We start from the raw sequence: 21524 nt of genomic DNA on the forward strand, positions 1-21524 counted from the left end.
CTGGAAGAGGTCCAACTTGACGAAAAAGACCCGACCAGAGTCGTGAAGGTCGGGAAAAACCTAGAACCAACCACGAAGCATACACTGGTGGAATTTTTGCGGAAGAACCAGGAAGTCTTTGCCTGGTCGCACAAAGACATGGCTGGGATAGACCCTGCAGTTATCAGCCATGTCCTGAACATAGACAAGACTTTTCCACCCGTGCAACAAAAAAGAAGGCTGCTCGATAAGGATCGATCGAGAGCCTTAAAAGAAGAAGTTGAGAGGTTAAAGGAGAATGGGTTCATCAGGGTGGCGTTTTATCCATCGTGGGTCTCTAATCCAGTACTGGTTCCCAAGCCTAACGGCAAATGGTGAACCTGTGTGGATTTTACAGATCTCAATAAATCCTGCCCGAAGGATTGCTTCCCACTCCCAAGGATCGGCCAGTTGGTCGATGCTACTGCAGGACACGAGATCCTCTCCTTCATGGATGCATATTCAGGCTACAATCAGACTAGCATGCATCCCCCTGATGAGGATCACACCAGCTTTTGGACCGATACGGGCTTATACTGTTATAAAGTAATGCCCTTCGGACTGAAAAACGCAGGTGCGACTTACCAACGGTTAGTTAACCACATGTTTAAAGAATTGATCGGAGTAAACATGGAGGTGTACGTTGACGACATGCTGGTAAAGTCGAAAAAGGCAGAAGGACATGTGAAGGATTTACAAGAGTGTTTCGATGTATTGAACGAGTACCAGATGAAACTAAATCCTCTCAAATGTTCCTTCGAAGTTGGATCAGGGAAGTTTTTGGGGTTCATTGTTAATTCAAGAGGAATCGAGGCCAACCCCGACAAGATAAAAGCCTTGATCGACATGAAATCGCCAAAGAAGATCAAAGATGTACAAAGTTTAACCGGGAGGATTGCAGCCCTAAGTAGGTTTATTTCCAAGTCAACGGACAAGTGCGTCCCCTTTTTCAATCTGCTTAGGGGCAATAAGAAGTTTGAATGGATAGGAGACTGCAAGCAAGCTTTTCAGGCCTTGAAGGCCCATATGGCACAGCCTCCCATTTTATCGAAGCCTATCGAAGGAGAAACTTTGTTCATCTACCTGGCGATCACTGAAGTCACTGCTAGTGCAGTACTAGTACAAGAGGAAGAAGGCGTACAAAAAGCGGTTTACTATGTAAGCAAGAGGCTAATCGGAGCAGAGCTGAGGTATCCTCCCATCGAGAGGTTAGCATACTGTTTAATCTTGGCCTCAAGGAAACTACATCCTTACTTCCAAGCCCATCCTATCACAGTTTTAATCGACCAGCCCCTTCGGCAATTCCTCCAGAAACCAGAAGCAGCTGGGCGTCTATTAAAATGGGCAGTCGAACTAGGGCAGTTCGACATTACATATTCACCGCGAGCAGCAGTAAAAGGGCAAGTCTTGGCTAATCTTATTGCAGAGTTCACCGAACTCCCGGATAGCGAGCAGTGCGAACAGCCTAGTGCGCCTGAGCTCCAAGATGAAGCTCCTTCGTGGAAGTTATTCACGGATGGGTCATCCAACGAATCTCATGCAGGAGCGGGAGTGATCTTGATAACGCCAGAAGGGCATCGATTTCACTGCGCTATTAGGTTTGACTTCACCGCGTCAAATAATGAAGCCGAATACGAAGCACTCCTCGCTGGATTGAGAATGGCAAAAGACATGAGCATAAAAGCGCTAAATATTTACAGTGATTCACAGCTGGTAGTGAATCAAGTTCTAGGGGAATATCAAGCGCGAGGCCTAAAAATGGTGGCCTACTTGAATAAAACTAAAGACCTGTTAGCCCAGTTCACAAAGTATACCCTCCAGCAAATACCGCGGGATCAGAATTCGAATGCAGATGCCTTAGCCAAACTCGCGAGCGCGAAAGATGCTGACACTTTGAACATTGTGCCAGTGGAAAGATTGAGCGAGCCAAGCATACGAGCAATCGAAGCCAGTATGGAAATCTGAATGGAAGATACATGGATGGCGCCTTACTTGGAGTATCTGACAAATGGTGTACTACCGACAGATAGAAACAAGGCCAGAACTCTTCAAAGGCAGGCTGATAGGTACATACTAGTTGATGGTGTTATGTACCGAAGGGGATATTGCATGCCACTGCTCAGATGCATTACACCAGAAAAAGCTAAGTAGCTAATGAAGGAAGTACATGAAGGCTTCTGTGAGGATCACGCTGGGGGGCAAAGTTTGGCAAAAAAGATTCTAAGGCAAGGTTATTTCTGGCCGACTATGAACGAAGATTCAATGGAGTTTGTGCGAAAGTGCGATAAGTGCCAAAGATTTTCCAAAATCCCACGCGTAGCTCCAAACGAGTTAAAACAGATGCAGAGTCCTTGGCCTTTTGCAGTATGGGGTATAGACTTGATTGGGTCCCTGTCGACGGTAAAGGGCGGAGTGAAGTACGCAGTTGTGGCAGTCGACTACTTCACCAAATGGGTCGAAGCTGAACCACTCGCTATCATAACGACCAAGAAAGTTCTTGACTTTGTCATTAAGAACATTGTTTGCCGATATGGTTTGCCTCGAAACATTGTCTCAGACAACGGAACCCAATTTGACAAGTGACTTATTTACAGACTTCTGCGAAAGGCACGGGATCATTAAAAGCTTTTCTTCATTCGCGCATCCACAAGCAAACGGGCAGGTCGAAGCAGTGAATAAAATGCTTAAGGACACCCTGAAGAAAAGGCTTGAAGACGCCAAGGGAGCATGGCCAGAACAGCTGCCTGAAGTCCTCTGGTCGTATAGAACTTCTCACCGAACAGCGACAAGTCATACCCCATTTTCCTTAGCCTACGGATATGTAGCCATGTTACCTGTCGAGTCAGATCCCCCCTCACATCGACGCATTACATACGACCAGGGCCAGAACAGCCAACTAATGATGGAATCCCTAGACTCAATTGACGAAATACGAGAAAAAGCCCAACTCCGAGTTGCTACGTACCAGCAAAAGGTCGCCCGGTACTTTAACTCAAAGGTGAAAGAAAGGAAATTCAACGTCGGTGACTTGGTGCTACGACGAGTTTTCTAAATACCTGCGACCCCACTGTTGGAGTACTCGGACCAAACTGAGAAGGACCTTACGAGATTGAAGAAGTCCTTCACCTGGGCACCTACAAGCTTGCACGCCTAAATGGAGATCTCATTCCACGCTATTGGAATGGTGAACACCTGCGCAAGTACTACCAATAAACATTCCTTTTTAAAGGACTGGCTTGTATTAATTTTTACTTTTTACAAGTTTCGAAAAAGGGTTAGCCACGTTGTATGGCTAATCGCTTATAAGTGTAAGATCTTTTTAAGATCACTCGTAAAGACATGATTAGTCCATTTTTAATACAAGAGAATAAGGGACTGTGCGCAGCCAGTCATTCTTGCCAACCTTTGTGAATTTATTTTTACAAGTATTTGTTCATTACGTGTGTTGTTTTGCTGTATTATAAGTGTTTACGTTTCCTACCGAGCAGCAATGTTTGCACAGGTCGTGGTCAAGGCAAGTGACCCAGGACCTAAAGCTCCTCGATCACTTGGGGGGCATATAAGGTACATCGATAGCAAAGCGTACCATAAGGTATGTAAACACATGAACAAAATGAGTGAAAGCATGCTACGGTACTTAGAGAATTTTCCAAAATTTATATTTTGTTAAATCAAATGAGTACTATGCTAAGTTCGGTCATGCGAACAGATATTATAATAAAAGAAACATTATAATATCAATAAGGCAATCGTTTACATCGTCAGCATTAGTGCTCGGATGTAAATATGAAATTAAAAGGAAAAGGCCTTTACATCACGAGCAGTATTGCTCGAATGTAATTGTTCAAATATAAGTGGAAAAGTTGCCCTCACAGAAATAAGAGTAAATTGTCTTTACAAATCGACCAGTGGGCCATAAAAGCTTAATAAAAAAAAATACTTTAATTTTACTGGGGAACAGGAGGGTCTGCTAGATTAGGAGCGCTCTGATCAGCCGGAGGACCAGCTGCAGCATCAGCAGCAGGGGTTTTGGCCTTGGCTCTCTCCTCTGCCTCCAACTGAGCAGCGCACTACGCCATCAGCGTCCTTTGCAACCGCTCAGAGAGATAGTTAATGTTAGCCTCCCGATTGTGCTTCCAGAAGTCGTAGAAACAAAGGAAGGTGGCTTCCTTGTACTTCTTCAAAGTTTTGGCCCCGTCCTCCTCTAGCTCCTGCACTCGCCCCTCGAGCTCTCGCACCCGCTCTTCAAGCTTCTTCGCCTCATCCCTGCTGGCAGTCAGATCGAGTGTGAGCTGTTTACACTCTTGGTTGTGAAGTACAGAACTTTCCCTCCATCTGTGCCGCTCATCGATGGCTTTCTTCAGGGCCCCTTGACTTTCCTGAAGCTCCTGGGTGAGGGTGGTTTGGTCCTCGCATAGCTGTTCATTCAGCTTGGACAGCTCCTTGTTTTCCTCGAGCAACTTTTTCTTCTCTTCCTCAAGTACTTGCTTAGCTTGAGCAAGCCTGGAGTCAAATTTCTGTCTGCGAGAAACCAACACCCCAGAACGGCGCCAGCCAGCAGTTGAAGACAGCAGTCCCTGAAAACAAAAAATGAAAAAAGTAAGGAAAAGAAGTCAGACATAAATGATGAAACAGCAGAAAATGACTTACGCTGAATATCTCATTCAACCCTCTGTTGATGATTTGGTCGGCCTCCATTGAGGTAGTTTCGTTGATGGCGGCCTGGCTGCGTCTGTGCTTCGAGAGCTTATATATTCTCTCCCTGGCCGACCCGACCACGAGGCTGGACAGGGAGCCTTTGGACAGGTTGTCCAAAGTCTCTTTGCCAGCGGCCCTAGAAGAGGGCTGTGGATTCTCAGGTATGGGCGTCGACTGTTCGGTGGGAGGCGGAGGTGTCATGTTTTCCCTAGAGGGGACGGCGGCGGGAGTGTCTTCTGTTTGAGCCTTCTTTGAAGGGGTCTTACTGCTTTCCCCTCGAGTCCTTTTGTTGTCCTTCGGGGCAGAAGTGGCCGCAGTAGCCTGGTAATGCTCGAAGAAGTCCTCAGAGTCCATACCTGCACAAAGGAAAACAATTTGGACAATGAGATTAAAGGGTCATGGGAAACAGAGATCAAAGTAAAAGGATTACAAGTAAAATACCCAAGCTACACCTACTGGTCGTAACATTATCTACTGAACTACCTAGTTCTTGGAAGAAATCTGAGTTTAAAGTAGGGGCGTTCCTAAAGTTGCCATCCCCATTAAATAGATGAGAAGGAATTGGCAGATTATTCAAAAACGAGAATGATGTACCGTTTACATCCGACGAGTCGTCAGACAGTTCGGTAGGCTCGGCAACCTTTTGTTTCCCCTTGCCCTTGGAGACTGAAGATTCTACTGCTCGATGGGTAACAGTAGGTTCCCTGATCGTAACCCCAGTTGGCCTCCTCCGTGGAGGGGGTGCTGAAGGATGCTGTTCAGGTTCCTGCTCAGGTCCCGCATCGGCGTGGATGCCACCCGCCGCGGGTTTGTTAGTCGCAGGTTGGGAGCCCCAAAGGCCAGCAGACCTAAGGTTAGCCTCATTAATTAAGTTTTTTACACTCTTAGCAACATTTGACATACTGGCTAAGAGTGCTGCCCTCGACTCCATTCCTGGAGTGGGGGTCGGGCGTAACCATGGACCTGGAACACAATGGAACAGTGAAGTATTACGACAAGAAAGAATTAAAGTACAGAATCTACTGGTTCAAGGATTATTATTTTCTTTACCTCCTCGAGTGAAGGCAAAATTATCCGCGGCAATGTCGGGCGTAAGGAAGTACTCTTGATGGTACTTCCCCACGTTGGAGATGTGAGTGGTGTCGGACAGAAAGGTGCATCCAGTCTCTTGGTGGCAAAAATGAAAGAACCCCGTACCATCCTGGTTGGGGTTGGACTTGAGGTCAAACAGAAAATTGACCTCATGAGGAGAAGGAGCTGGCCATTTCTTGAGCTTGTAGAGGATATAGAGCGTGGCCAGCATCCTATACCCATTTAGGGTGATTTGAAAAGGGGCCACCCCAAAGTAGTTTTCCACCCCTCGAAAGAATGAATGAAGAGACAGGGTGGCACCTGCCTCGATATGGTACCTCGACCAGGCGCTATAAGCCCCCCCTAGCAGGTTGGATCGCTGGTCGATGGAAGGTCTAACCAGGGTTACCCCCGTCAGATTGTATTTGTTTAAATAGTTGGTGATCATGCGAAGTGCCACCGAACTCGGGGAAAAGACGTGCCACTCGACAGCCGGCTGGTCGGCATGGCGAGGACGGGCACGCCTCTGAACTTCAGTTTCAGGGGGGAATTCACCTCGACCACTGGTCGAGGGGGCATCAGTAGAAGGCTGACTTGGAGAGTTAAGGTTGCGTCTTTTTCTAGCTTTGGTTTTTGTTCTGGCCATTTTCTGATTGGGAATTGGTGGAGGATTTGGGTTAGGACGTGAAAAGGGGATTTCTGGAATCAGCGTAGATGGATTTTCTTCGCCTTCGAGCAGTTGGGCCAAGAGTTCGTCTTCAATAGGTCTTTCTCCACCCCAAGGGTCTTGCATATGAACTGCAAACAGACAATGGAGGAGATAAGACACAATCCGCGAAGTAGTGTGGGAGATTGGGATAACGTTGCTCGTGTCTAAATAACCAGCAACATCCTAATCCTACGCTAAGTTTAACGTGGGTAGTTTGAAAAACGGATGAAAACAAAAGGGAAGTAAACTGTTTTCTGAAAGAGAACTTTTTCGACTCCCAGGGGGCGGGAAAAATTTCAGTTTTTTTCACCTGGCTTAAAGGTTGAATCTTTCGTCAACCTAACGCCCCAAACCAATGATCCTAACTATCAAACTAAAGTCCTTACTTATACAAAGCATAAAGATACACTTTTACCAAGCAATAGGCGGTTTATACCAAAAAACCCCTAAAACCCTATTCAAGAACACAGAAGTCACAGAGCATAAAAATTGCATGCATGGCGTAATAGAAAGCTTAAAGAACGAAGTTCTTACCTGGGCGAAGATGGAAATTCGAAAGAAGATGGAAACTCGAACCGGAAGACCTTCGGCTAGACGTCTGACTGGTTTTCGAAGCTCTGAACTCTGGTGCAAGTTCTTGAAAGTATTGGCAAAGATGGTGAATACAAATTTCTTAAAGGGGAAGCAAAGCCTACTTATAGGGATCGAAGGGATAGCCAAAAGGCAGTAATCATCACTTCCCACTTTCAAAACGTGGGGAAGTGTATAAGTCGTCAAATTTCCTTCTTGGAAACTGAAAAGGCTTGATTAGACATAATTATGCCACGGTTTTCGAAAATGCACGGGGATTCTGACAGGCATCATGGGAATATGAACAGTTGTTCCCTTAAGTTTCTTTACTACTGGTCGCACTAAACAAACTTGGGGGGCAAATGTTATCCCTAAAATCAGAAGTGAATGACATGGCAGGCATTAATTACACGTGGCTGACACCTGGCAGAATCTGTGTTCGACTATCGACCAGGAAGACAGTATGTATCATGCGATCATTTTCTTTATAAGCTTAGGGAAGATTTACATTGATTTGTTACAGATATTCTTTCCTAAATAATCGGATACTCAGGAAATCATGGGAGATAATTTTGGATTCCATCATAAGGGCTCAGGGAAGCAGATCCTTTCTTTTGAGCAAAAAAGATCTTTTGAGATTAGAGAGAGATTACACGAGAATAATTGTATTTTCTTCTTCAGAGGTTAGTGAAACTCATTGAACCCCAGTTCTTTGATCACCCCTTTGAATCTCATTTCAATAACAATTCAAGTGGACATAGGTTATTACGAGATCCTGGGGCCGAACCACTATAAAATCTTGTGTTCTTATTATTTTCGTCATCACATTCTTTTCAACGTATTCATCCACGTCAAGCGTATTTTAACTCCGTGTCAGTTGGCCAAAATCTGGGTCAACAGTTAGTATTCTAACTGATTGTATTATTTGAGTTCTTTGACTTGTTTGTTACCAGCTTACCCTACAGACTAGCCCATACTTACATCTTGGGAACTCGGTAGTATAATTGAGTGGGAGTGTTAATCATAGATATGAACATCTATAGCTTCTGATAAAGAAGTGAAATGATGGTTTCCTTTTAGTTTGGTTCAAGGTGTTAAATGATAGAGATCTCATCTCAGTAATTAAATTAGTTTACTGAAATATCATTTACAAGGAACTAAGTGTTTTAAGGATAAAAGATAATGAGGGGTAAAACAGTATTTTAGTCCTATCTCATTGTAGACCGTCTATAGAGGATTGAGTGACATTATGGTTGTAACAATGGATAATTAATAGCGTATCTATATTAGTTATAGAGCCTTCTATGAATTCAAGAGTGCAATTCCAAGTCTATAGTGGAGTCACGAGGAATTAATAAGTTAGTAAATTTATTTGTTAGATTTATGATAACTTATTGGAGCTTGATTTCACAGGCCCATGGTCCCCATTGTAACTTGGATAAAATCATCTAGATAGTCTCAATTAATTTATTTAATCATCAATTAGAATTCTCAAAGTTGACCAGGTCAATTTTGGATAGTTTCACAGAGTTGTGTAATTTTGAGAAGAAAAGAGAATTATGGCAGATTTATTAATTAAGATAAATTGGTATCTAAATTAATAAATAAGTTTAAATCAAGGTTCAAATTATAAATAATTAATTTGATAAAAGATTTAAATAATTATTTAATTAATTAAATCAATAGGAAATAATACAGGCCTTGATTTTAAGTCCAATGGGCTTATAATCAAATGGGAAATTTCACGGGCCTACAGCCCATGATAATTTCAACCTAGGGCTTAAAAATGACTGTTATTTTATTGATTTTTTAATTGAATAAAATGGCCTAATTGAGTCTATAAAATGAGTGCTTAGAGAGAAGTCAAAACATAAGTTTGATAAGTCACAAGTCAGATTTTCTGATAGTTTTAGATTCTCTCAAAACACAAGTCCTTTTCTAAGCCTCTTTGTTATTTTCTCTTCTTCTCTCTATATCTGTCTCATGTGTTGAGAATTTCCCACACTAGTCTAGGTGGTTCTAAGGATACATTGGAAGATTGTGAAGAAAATAGAAGATCGGTTCAGTTTCTTGATAATACTCTGCGACAGAGAGGATACAAGAGTTAGAGAAACTGAAGGAAGGACTCTTTAATTCTGCTACGTATACTGTAAGTATTCTATTCTTTGTTTCTCTTTGAATTCAATTTTAGAAACATGTTTTAGGCTATCTCATATTAATTTGTTTAATATTAGATATACATGAAAATAAATAAAGATCATGTATTAGCTATTCCAACACTAGTCCTCTCGTGGCTAGAGGAGAGAATATGATGATCTTGGGTCTGTCTACTTCTTTTACCACAAATGGGCTGGTTGATAAATTTAAAGCCCCACACGGGGATCATGTGCCACAATTAAATGATAAGGTGGGGGGCTTCCTCTCGATTCCTTTTAATAACTTGCATGGTTCTTCATGCTTGGAACTGTTGGGAATTGTGCCCTGAAAGCATATGTAGTAAACATTGTTTTAAAAAATAAATAAATTGAATTTGTTATGCATATATTTTATGGAGTATATTATTATGTGATAATATTATGTAAATATTAGAAAAATTCTTAAGTTCATATATGTGATCTCAACCACGTATTGGTACGGGAGGATTGTGTTTGAGATAAATGAACTTGAATAGTTCGCAGTAAAATAAAGTTAAGGAATCTTTAGATTAATTACTGCAAGTACGATCCACTAGTATTATGAATACATGTGATCTAGATCCGGATTACTAGTGTAGTAGGACACTTTAGTGGAGGTACTTTATATATTAGAGAATATATAGAACTGGACTAGATATGTTTATCAATACTTGGTTAAATATCGTTTCGAAGTATTAATTAAATATATCAACTGATGATCATTGATAAGTGAATTTTAGATTCACTTATTAGTGTCATTTTATATCTAATTTGTAGGTGTTTAGGGTGTTTTGTTTGGTTTTATGCTTGTGTTGTGTTTGTGTAGGGTCCAAGGAAAAGTGGCGCAAAATTTGTACAAAACGGAAGTGAAACGAAGAAAAATAAAAATTTTGTGAAATAGGGCTGCATCGCCATATTCAGGGGCTGCATCGCTATTTCTGGGCTGAATTAGGGCTGCAGCGCCTATCTGAAACAGAGAGCTCGTTTGTGGCACATTTGTGGCGCAGCAGCACCTGTTTAAGGGGCTGCAGCGCCGGGAGTCGTACAGAAATTTTAAAATGCGATTTTTGAAGGGAAAAAGAGGTCTTTTTGCAAGGGATATAAAATGAAAAGTTTAATTAGGGTCTAAGCACGTTTTTGGAGGGGTTTAGATCAGAGATTAGAGGCTTGGAGAATAAGAGGAGGCTAGACATCATCAAGATCATCACCATTACATCTAGTTTATTTCTTCTTCCTTTCATTTTGAGTTTTTTAATTATGAACAAATACATTTCTATTATGTTTATGTTTGTAATGGAGAACTAAACTCTTTTTGTGCTAGAGTATTAGATGAATCTATTTGATTATTGAATTTTGGTTTTTATTATTATTTCTATGAAGTTCTTCTCGTTTGTTCATATCTTCTTGATTTAATTTTATCATATTAATGTTTGGCCATCATTATTGTGAATTGAAATCTAGGGTTTATGCTTGAGAAAGATAAACATAGATTGGACATAAGAAGATTTGACATAGAGTGATTGTGAGATTGAGAGATTCCTTGAACTCTATGAATTTGGCTTAGAATAATTATTGCTTAATGACGTCTTGATTAATTAATAGTGAATAGAGATATCATATTGATTAATTGAGATTAATTGCATATATGCTTGAGAGAGATAAATGCATTATATTAGAATTCTAGAAATTACAAATGAGGAGAATTGATTAGGATAATAAAGAAACCATGTTCATAATTGAATAGTGAAATCATTACTCTAGTACATTTATCTTTTATTTAATCACTTTCCAAGAGCATTAGATTTGATTATCTTGTTATTTCATATTCTTTATTTTATTGTTAATTTATTTATTGGCTTTTCTAATTAAAATTATAGACTTAACAGTAATAGTAATTAGTGAATTTAAAATTTAATCCCTATGGGTTCGACATCTTTCAATTTAAAACTATATTGCAATACACCGTACACTTGCGGTAGAAAAATCTGTATCAATCATATGCAAATAGATCTCAATCGTGAAGTTACTATGAACTCTTGTTTATGTTATATGAGTTCTTTGATTCACTCGTTAGGGTCTGTCAGAATGATCAAGCTAGAAACTTTTGCTTTGGGAACTCATTAATGTAAATGGCTGGGGACATAGTATACAGATATAGAATCTATATCTTCTCGTAAGAGATTGAATAATGGTTCTCTTAAGGGTTGACTTTTGGGATTGAAAAAGCTATTGAGCTTAAATTCATAATTTAGTTATGAATTAACCTTCACTAGTAAAGTCAATGGTACTTAAGGAAACAAGATATAATTAAAAGGGTAAAATGGTAATTTTATTCTCGATTAATTATGAATCATTATTAGAGGCTTAATTTGTATGTAATGTTTATATGAGTGGACGCTTTATTTTATAAAGTACTCACTAAATGAAATGTCTATAATTACAAGAGTGCAATCTCATATTTATAGTTGAGTAATCGTAAGATTAATAAATTAAGATTATTTAATTAAAGAGTTTAATTAATAATCTCAAGTTAGTTTTTTTGATATTTTTATTAATGAGATAATTAATTAATTAAAAGATAAATTGTAAATTGGTTGCATATTTATTTTTTAAATTATAAATATTTTCTATTTAAGTTAGACTTATTAGAAAATAAGATAATACTCAAGACACTCTCTTATTCGCTCTAAAAGAAAATAACGATACTTTTCTATCTCTCCCTAAAAAAGATAAAAAAATCAATCTCGGGCCTATTCTCTTGATCTCATGTGTTGAGTACATCAAGTAGAATCAGAAATTAACCATCCTTTATTCTATAAGTGTCCACACACTTCTTGAGGTTTAGAGAACGTTGTGGAAGATCTTGGTGTGAGTACCTGGGAGCAGCTTGGATAGGAAGTTCATTCAAATTACAAAAAGATAGCAAGGACACTTGATGGGCATCAAGAGGTATGTTTTCTATTCTTTTCTTGCTTATGATTAATGTATGTATATTAATGGATCCGCATATTTAAAGGTAGTTTAAATATGTTACAAAAAAATTTGTTGCTCACTGGGCCAACCCACCACCATTCTGCTGCGTATTAGAAAACTCATTCCTAGCAATTGGTACCAGAGCGGTCATTAATATCTGCATACATTAATTACTGTGTGGGCATAATATGAATTCTTATGTTATTGTAATATATGTGAATGGGTGGATGTATGTTTGTATGATTAAAGTTTATTCTTAAGGGTCGTTAATTATATGATGTTTTGGGTATAGGAATTGTTCTTAAATTTCTAGATGAAAAATGTAAGCCATTTTGGGGCATAGGAATTTTTTGTAGTTTAATTTTCTACATTAAATTATTGAAAATTATGTAAGGCCCGAGCCTCGGGTTCCGTGCCCAGAAGCCCAAGCCTAGGCCCAGTCGCGAGCCCCTGCGCACCTAGCCTCGCGCGCGCCCTCGTCCTTGTGCCTGTTGCTGCCACGCGCATCTGGGACCCTACGCACCCAGCTATCGTGCGCACCCGCGCCCTTGTGCCTGCCATCCCTGCGCGCCCATGCCGAGCCACTAGCTACAGCCGCTTGCCTCATGCCCCATGCCAAGCCTCATGCAGCCGCCCCTAGGGTTTCTAAACCCTATGGCTTGCATCTAAGTTATCTATTTAAATTATGGGCCTAATTAATTTTAGCCCATAATTAAAAATTGTTTTATTTTGAATTAATTGTTTGAGCCCAAATTCAAAACTGGGCCTAATAACTTATTGGGCATTAAAGCCCAAGTTAATTATTCTTAAAATTTGTTTAAGATAATTAAAAGTTCTTTTATTTCAAAATTAAATGGATAAATAGCTTAATGGATCAAGACTACTTGTGAAGGCCCAAAGTTCAAGACAGAGATCTCTTTAGATTTTATTTAGTCTCTTACATTTTTGTGTATATTTTGCAAGGGTTGTAATTTTTCTAGAAATACCCAAGACACCCGGCTCGCATTTATTTATTTATTTATTTCTTTATGTATATAAGTGTTTGAATGTAATTAAATTGTTTAATACTTTATCATGCATTTTTTACATTCCATATTTATTACCCACATAGTATTTAAAATTATGCATGCATCTCACATGAGTAGAAACATGTCTTAGGATTGTCCTTTGTGATTATATGATTTATGTGATGAACCATATAATAATTAATCTAGTTTTAACTAGTTCAAGAGTGGAAATAGATTTTAAAAGTTGTTTAATTTCTAGTATTTAATAAAATTATTTTATTAAATAATAAATGATATTCCTACTAATTATAACAAATTAAAATTGAATTAATTAGGGTATAGTTCTATAATTTTAATTTTGCTTAATCTGATTAGTAATTATTAGAATCTCATTTCGTAAAAATAGATCATTTTATTTTTACAAACCAATTAAAAAGCGTAGGATATTTTGAGAAAACACATATTTTAAAATAGTGAGTGGGAGAGGGAGTTATGACAATAAGTCCCATGGTCTCCATTATTAGTTAGCACTGAGGTAGCATGGAGAGGGCCTCGTGGCACCATTTCTTGTGTCCCCCTAAGGAAAGCTTCCGACTGTGTTATTCTCAAGGAAAACTTCTTTTTCAAGAATAAGATTTAATGATGTATTTCAAGTTTGACTGATCCTAAGGCACACTCTTGAGTTAAGTCATTGATCAAAAATAATGGGTTACACTCACAAGGTACATTAGGCTTTCAAGCGGACTAGTGCATTTTTTACCAAACAAGCGATTGTTTATAAGTCAAAAGATAAATGTTGATTTAAGTTTTCACTTATAAATTTGAGAACTTGTCTCAAAATTAATTTGGAATTAGTCTGACCCACCCTAAGGCTGGTCTATTAATGTTTAAATTAATTAATCGTGGAATTAGTACAAAAAAATTATGTGTTCTTTAATTGTTGCATTCATGCATCACGTTTACTATTCTGAAAATTACTGATATTTATTATATGCATAAATTCATTTTTGTTTATTTATTTATTTTGAGCAATCATGTCTAGCTCAAATCATGTATATTCTTTACTTGCAAATGAAAAGTTGACTGGTGAAAACTACATAAAATGGAAATCAAACTTGAACATTATATTAATATGTGAGAACCACAAATTTCTATTGACTGAGGAATGTCTTGAAGACCCTCCCGCTACTGCTGCCAAAACTACAAGGGAAAAGTTTGATAATCGAATCTTATCAAACAACAAAGCAAAGTGTTATATGCTTGTGAGTATGAGTGATGTGCTCTGTAAGAAGTTTGAGAACACTGAGAATGCTTATGATATCTATGATTCCCTTCAAGATATGTTTGGGCAGCAGTCAGATCAATATAGACATGAGGCCATCAGATCCTACATGACCAAGAAAATAAAGATAGGAGTTTCTGTCAGAGAACATGTATTAGACATGATCAATATAATGCACGATGATATTATCCATGGGGAAATCATTGATGAAAGGACTCAAGTAAGCATTATACTTGAATCACTTTCTCCAGCTTTTAAAGGTTTCACAACCAACTATGTCATGAAAAAATTATCATATAACATGACAAAGTTGTTGAATGAGTTGCAAACTTATGAATCTCTTAACAAAGGTTCTGAGAAAGAAGGAGAAGCAAATGTTGTTGATTCTAACCCATCCTCTTCAAAGGCTAAAACCAAAGAGAGGAAAAATGGAAATGGAAAGGACAAGGAGAAAGAAAAAGACAAGAATTCAAAGAAGCCTAAAAAGTCATCCAAAGGCAAAGAGATCAAGAACACAAAAAGCTCCAAAAAGAAGACCCCTAAAGGGACTTGTTTTCACTTTGGAGTAGATGGTCACAGGAAGAGAAACTTTCCAAAGTATCTCGCTGACCTGAAAGAGAAAAAGAAAGGTAAATTTGATTTACTTGTGTTAGAAGCTTGTTTAGTAGAAGATAATTCCTCATCCTGGATAGTAGATTCAGGAGCCACTAATCATGTTTGTTTTTCTCTATAGATTCTTAGTTTGATGTGGAAGCTTGCTGATGGAGAGGTGACTATGAGGGTAGGTAGTGGTCAGATTTTCTCTGCAACAGTAATTGGAACAGCCCGTCTGGAATTTGAGAACAATAAATTTCTTGTTGTAGAGAACGTTTATTATATTCCTGGATTTTCTAGAAACTTAGTTTGTATTTTCTATGTTGCATGAACAAGGTTTTAAATTTTCTTTCAATAATAGTTCAATTGCTATATCAAGATATGGTTTTAAGATATGTTCTGCAAAATATATTGATGGGCTTTATAAATTGCAAGCTAAAGAGAAATCTGCTTATAGTTGTGAATTATTTAAAACAGCTAATCCTAGAACTATTAAACGAAAAAAAGACTGATTCTGATAGTGAAACATATATGTGGCACTTGAGATTGGGTCATATTGGTCTAGATAGAATTAATAGGCTTGTAAAGGACGGTCCTTTAAGAGAACTATCTAGTGGATCTCTCCCTGTTTGTGAATCCTATCTAGAAGGAAAGATGGCCAAGAGACCTTTCTCTGCTAAAGGTTCAAGAGCTACAGAACCACTTCAGCTGGTACATACGGATGTTTACGGTCCACTTAATGTACAAGCAAGAGGAGGTTATGAATACTTTGTCACTTTCATTGACGATTATTCAAGATATGGTTACCTATACTTAATGCAAAGAAAATCTGAAACTTTTGGAAAGTTCAAAGAATTTCAAGCAGACACTGAAAAGCAATTAGGTAAATTACTAAAAGTTCTTTGATCTGATCGAGGAGGAGAGTACTTGGATTTTTAATTCGAGGACCATCTGCGTGAGCATGGTGTCCAATACCAACTCACAACACCTGTAATGCCACAGAAAAATGGTATTTCAGAAAAACGGAACAGAACGTTACTAGATATGCTTAGATCAATGATGAGCTTCTCATCATTACCACTGTCATTCTGGGGCTATGCAATTCAATGTGCTCTATACATATTGAATTTTGTTCCATATAAGTCTATCCAAAAGACACCCATGGAATTATGGAATGGTTGTAAACCTAGTTTACACCATTTTCGAATTTCAGGGTATCCTACACACGTGCTTAAAGGAAAAACTGGGAAGTTGGAATCACGCTCTGAAGTGTGCATGTTTGTGGGCTATTCCAAAGAGACAAGAGGTGGAATTTTCTATAGTCCAAAAGAAAATAAAACATTTGTATCGACAAATGCAACTTTTCTTTAACATGACTATGTGAATAACGACAAACCTTGCAGTAAGGTTGTACTAGAGGAGATGGTCTCGAATGAAGTTGCAAAGTCACCAGCAACAACCAATGAAAAACTACAAGAGGAAACTGCTAGTTCTAGTCAGAATAGTATAGAACCTCGTCGTAGTGGGAGGACTAGTAAGCAACCCACACACTATGAACACGAAGTTCAAATGCTTGTGTCTGACACATACAAAGATGATCCATTGACATTTAAAGATGCAATGAATGATTCTAACGAGGACAAATGGCAAGAAGCCATGAACCAAGAGAAGGAATCAATGTATTCCAATTCTGTCTGGGTTCTTGAAGATCCACCTGAGAATATCAAACCCATTGGTTGCAAGTGGAAATTCAAGAAGAAAAGAGGAGCAGATGGGAAAGTAGAGAATTTCAAAGCAAGGCTTGTAACTAAAGGCTATACATAGGAAAAAGGGGTTGATTATGAAGAAACCTTTTCTCTTGTAGCCATTCTAAAATCCATTCGTATACTCTTGTCCATTGATGCGTGCATGGATTATGAGATTTGGCAAATGGATGTCAAAACAGCCTTTTTGAAAGGCTACCTTGATGAAACCATTTACATGTCTCAACCAGAAGGGTTCGAAGTAAAAGGTCAAGAGCAAAAAGTTTGCAAGCTTATTAGGTCCATTTATGGACTCAAACAAGCTTCTAGATCTTGGAATCTTAGATTTGAGGACACAATTAAAACATTTGGTTTTGAACAAAACGTTGACGAACTTTTTGTCTATAAATAAATCAAAGATGGTGTAGTAGTATTCCTCGTTATTTATGTTGATGATATATTATTGATTGGCAATGACATAAGATCATTATCAAAGGTAAAGAACTGGTTAGCTGAACAATTCCAAATGAAACATTTGGGAGAGGCCAAGTATGTTCTGGGCATTAAAATTCTTAGAGATAGACAGAACTGAACTTTGGCACTGTCTCAAGCAACTTATATTGATAAGGTGCTAAAACGCTTTAATATGCAAAACTCCAAAAAGGGTGATATGCCAACCCGTTCTGGAGTATTCATTTCCAAGGAGCCGTGTCCCAAAACACCTCCGGAAGAGGAAAATATGAGACAATTTCCCTATGCCTCAGCGATAGGCAGTCTAATGTATGTCATGTGGTGTACAAGACCTGACATTTGTTATGCAGTAGGGATAGTCAGCCATTATCAATCCAATCCTGGATTGATTCATTGGATTGCAGTGAAGAATATTCTCAAGTATCTTAGAAATACTAGAGATAATATGATTGTATATTCAGGTGGAGACCTGAACCCCACTATTTACACTGATTCTGATTTTCAATCAGACAGAGATAGTCGGAATCGACTTTTGGATCAGTGTTTACTCTTGGAGGAGGAGCAGTAGTCTGGCAAAGTATTAAACAAATCAGCATTGCAGACTCCACCATGGAAGTCGAGTATATAGCAGCTTGTGAAGCAGCTAACGAGGCTGTGTGGCTCAAGAAGTTCTATTCCGATCTGGAAGAAGTGCCAAATGTGGATAAGCCACTAGTCCTATACTGTGATAACAGTGGGGCAGTAGCTAACTTAAAGGAACCACAGAGTCACAAGGAAAGCACATTGAGAGGAAATATCACTTGCTTAGAGAGATAGTTCATCGAGAAGATGTTGTAGTTATGAAGATAGCTTCAGAGCATAATCTTGCAGATCCTTTCACAAAGACTTTATCCATGAAATCTTTTAAGGAGCACGTAAGAAACATGGGAATGAGAGGGATGCCTCATTTTCTTTAGGGCAAGTGGGAGATTGTAGGGAATTATGCCCTGAAAGCATATGTAGTAGACATTGTTTTAAGAAATAAATAAATTAATTGAATTTGTTATACATATATTTTATGGACTATATTATTCTGTGATAATATTATGTAAATATTAGAAAAATTCCTAAGTTTATATATGTGATCTCAACCACGTATTGGTACGAGAGGATTGTGTTTGAGATAAATAAACTTGAATAGTTTGCAGTAAAATAAAGTTAAGGAATCTTTAGATTAATTACTGCAAGTACGGACCACTAGTATTATGAATACATGTGATCTAGATCCGGATTACTAGTGTAGTAGGACACTTTAGTGGAGGTACTTTATATATTCGAGAATATATAGAACTGGACCAGATATGTTTATCAATAATAGGTTAAATACCATTTCGAAGTATTAATTAAATATATCAACTGATGATCATATAAAAATAGATCTTAATCCTGAAGTTACTATGAACTCATGTTTATGTTATATGAGTTCTTTGATTCACTCGTTAGGGTCTGTCAGAATGATCAAGCTAGAAACTTTTGTTTTGGGAACTCACTAATGTAAATGGCTGGGGACATAGTATACAGATATGGAATCTATACATTCTCGTAAGAGATTGAATAATGATTCTCTTAAGGGTTAACTTTTGGGACTTAAAAGGTTATTGAGCTCAAATTCATAATTTAGTTATGAATTAACCTTCACTAGTAAAGTCAATGGTACTTAAGGAAACAAGATAAAATTAAAATGGTAAAACAATAATTTTATTCCCGATTAACTATGAACCATTATTAGAGGGTTAATTTGTATGTAATGATTATATCAATGAACGCTTTTTTTTAAAGTACTCAGTAAATGAAATGTCTATAATTACAAGAGTGTAGTCTCATATTTATAGTGGAGTAACCATGAGATTAATAAATTAAGATTATTTAATTAAAGAGTTTAATTAATAATTTCAAATTTATTGGAGCTTGGAATTATAGGTCCATAGGTCCCCACAGCGGCTCTATCAACACTATTCAAGGCAAGAGTTAATATAATGAGAAAAATGGTTGAAAGACATGTTTAAGAATAAATTTGTTCTTCGAGCCAAATATGCAATTATGTGATAATAGTGATTAATTAATTGATTACAAATTAGTTGTAATTAACAAAATTAATTAATATTTAATTATTTTGTAATTTTCGAAATTATATTAATAATTAATTTTATTTTCAAAATTATATTAAATAATTAATTAACTATAATTTTTTAAATTATAATAAATTAAATATTTAATTTCGATATTATTATTTAATTTAAATTGGTTATAATTAATTGGTAGAATTAATTAAATATCTTTATTTGAGTGGGAGATAATAATCTGATAAGTTCAAATTAGATTTGAATTTAAAAAATTGATATTTATTCAAATAATTAATTATATTTGATAATTAGTTAAAAGATAATTAATTCAAATTTGAATTAATTATCAAGTTGTTGGATTTTGATCTGATAAGGTAGTTTAAATAAATAATTAAATAATTATGGAAAAATCAAATATCTCTAAAATATAGGGTGGTACACGACACACACAGTGCATGGACTGTGTGTGGTGTGTACTACACAATTTTCAGGGATAGATTTTTCAATTTTTTTTATTTAATTAATTAATTAATGGAAAATTCAAAAGTTAGTTTTTTGATATTTTCATTAATGAGATAATTAATTAATTAAAAGATAAATTGTAAATTGGTTACAAATTTATTTTTTAAAATTTAAATATTTTCTATTTAAGTTAGACTTATCAGAAAGTAAGAGAATACTCAAGACACTCTCTTATTCGCTCTTAAATAAAAGAACAATACTTTTCTATCTCTCCCTGAAAAAGATAAAGAACCAATCTCGGGCATATTCTCTTGATCTCATGTGTTGAGTACATCAAGTAGAATCAGAAATTAACCATCCTTTATTCTCTAAGTACCCACACACTTCTTGAGGTGTAGAGAACATTGTGGAAGATCTTGGTGTGAGTACCTGGGAGCACCTTGGATAGGAAGTTCATTCAAATTACAAAAAGATAGCAAGGACACTTGATAGGCATCAAGAGGTAGGTTTTCTATTCTTTTCTTGCTTATGATTAATGTATTTATATTAATGGATCCACATATTTAAAGGTTGTTTAAATATGCTACAAAAAAATTTGTTGTGCACTGGGCCAACCCACCATCATTCCGCTGCGCATTAGGAAACTCGTTCCTATCAGGAACATCGTAATACTAAGGAGGATTCGCATGGGGACATGGGTGACATTTCTCTGGCTACGGTTCCGGCCGATGATGTGTTGGTGGATGTCCCAGTGAGGGAGGTTTTGATTTCGACAACGATAGGGAGAGGCACAGTTAGTCCCTTAGCTGCAGAGTTGGCTAGCTTGGGTCTCATCCAATGAGGGAGCGACAGGAATAGGAATAAGAAATTGCATTTCAGTCTTTTGATGGGTGGGAAGATCAAAGAGCTGAAAACTTTTGATACTAAATTAAGTGTGGAATCGACAAGTCCTTAACGCTTGGTTCTGAAGCAACTCAAGGATGGTTCAATTACTACGTCTGTCTCTCTGCCAGTGGAGGTTGGAGTTGACGTTTCGGCTTCTGAGATATCGGTGATCTCTGTGGAACATGGCCACCGGACATCATGATTATTCTAGAATGGAATGTCTGAGGAATGGGCAAGAACCAGATGGTCCAATCTTTATGTGCCCATGTCATAGAATTCAAGCCCGATATCATATTTTTATCTGAGAATCTAAGTACGGTACTGAAACTTGAATTGCTTGGGGTGAAGCTTTGTTTTTTTGGAAAGTTAGTAGTTGAAAAGGTTGGAAGAAGTGGTGGGTTATGTTTAATGTAGCCGGAAAGATTTGTAGTAGATCTTATTCATTTTTCTCGACATCACATCGATGTTTTTGTTTCATCTCATACGACTTGAAAATGGTGGTTCATGGGGGTGTATGGGCAGCCTGATAGTGGTTGTCATGCTTCCTTTTAGGTGATTTTTTCTCGGTTATAGGATGGGTTTGTGGATCCTTGGTTGTGTGGAGGCGATCTCAATGAGATCCTTATGAGTAGTGAGAAAAGTGGCAGTCTGCCTCGGGCTCGGGCGTTGATTAATGATTTTTGAAAAACTCTTGATAATGAAGGTTTGTTTGATATGGGTTATAAAGGGGCGCATTTTACGTGGAATAATTGGCACCAAGGCGGTA

This window comes from Humulus lupulus, chromosome 1 (genome assembly GCF_963169125.1).
Source record: "Humulus lupulus chromosome 1, drHumLupu1.1, whole genome shotgun sequence".
In the NCBI taxonomy this organism is placed as follows: Eukaryota; Viridiplantae; Streptophyta; class Magnoliopsida; order Rosales; family Cannabaceae; genus Humulus; species Humulus lupulus.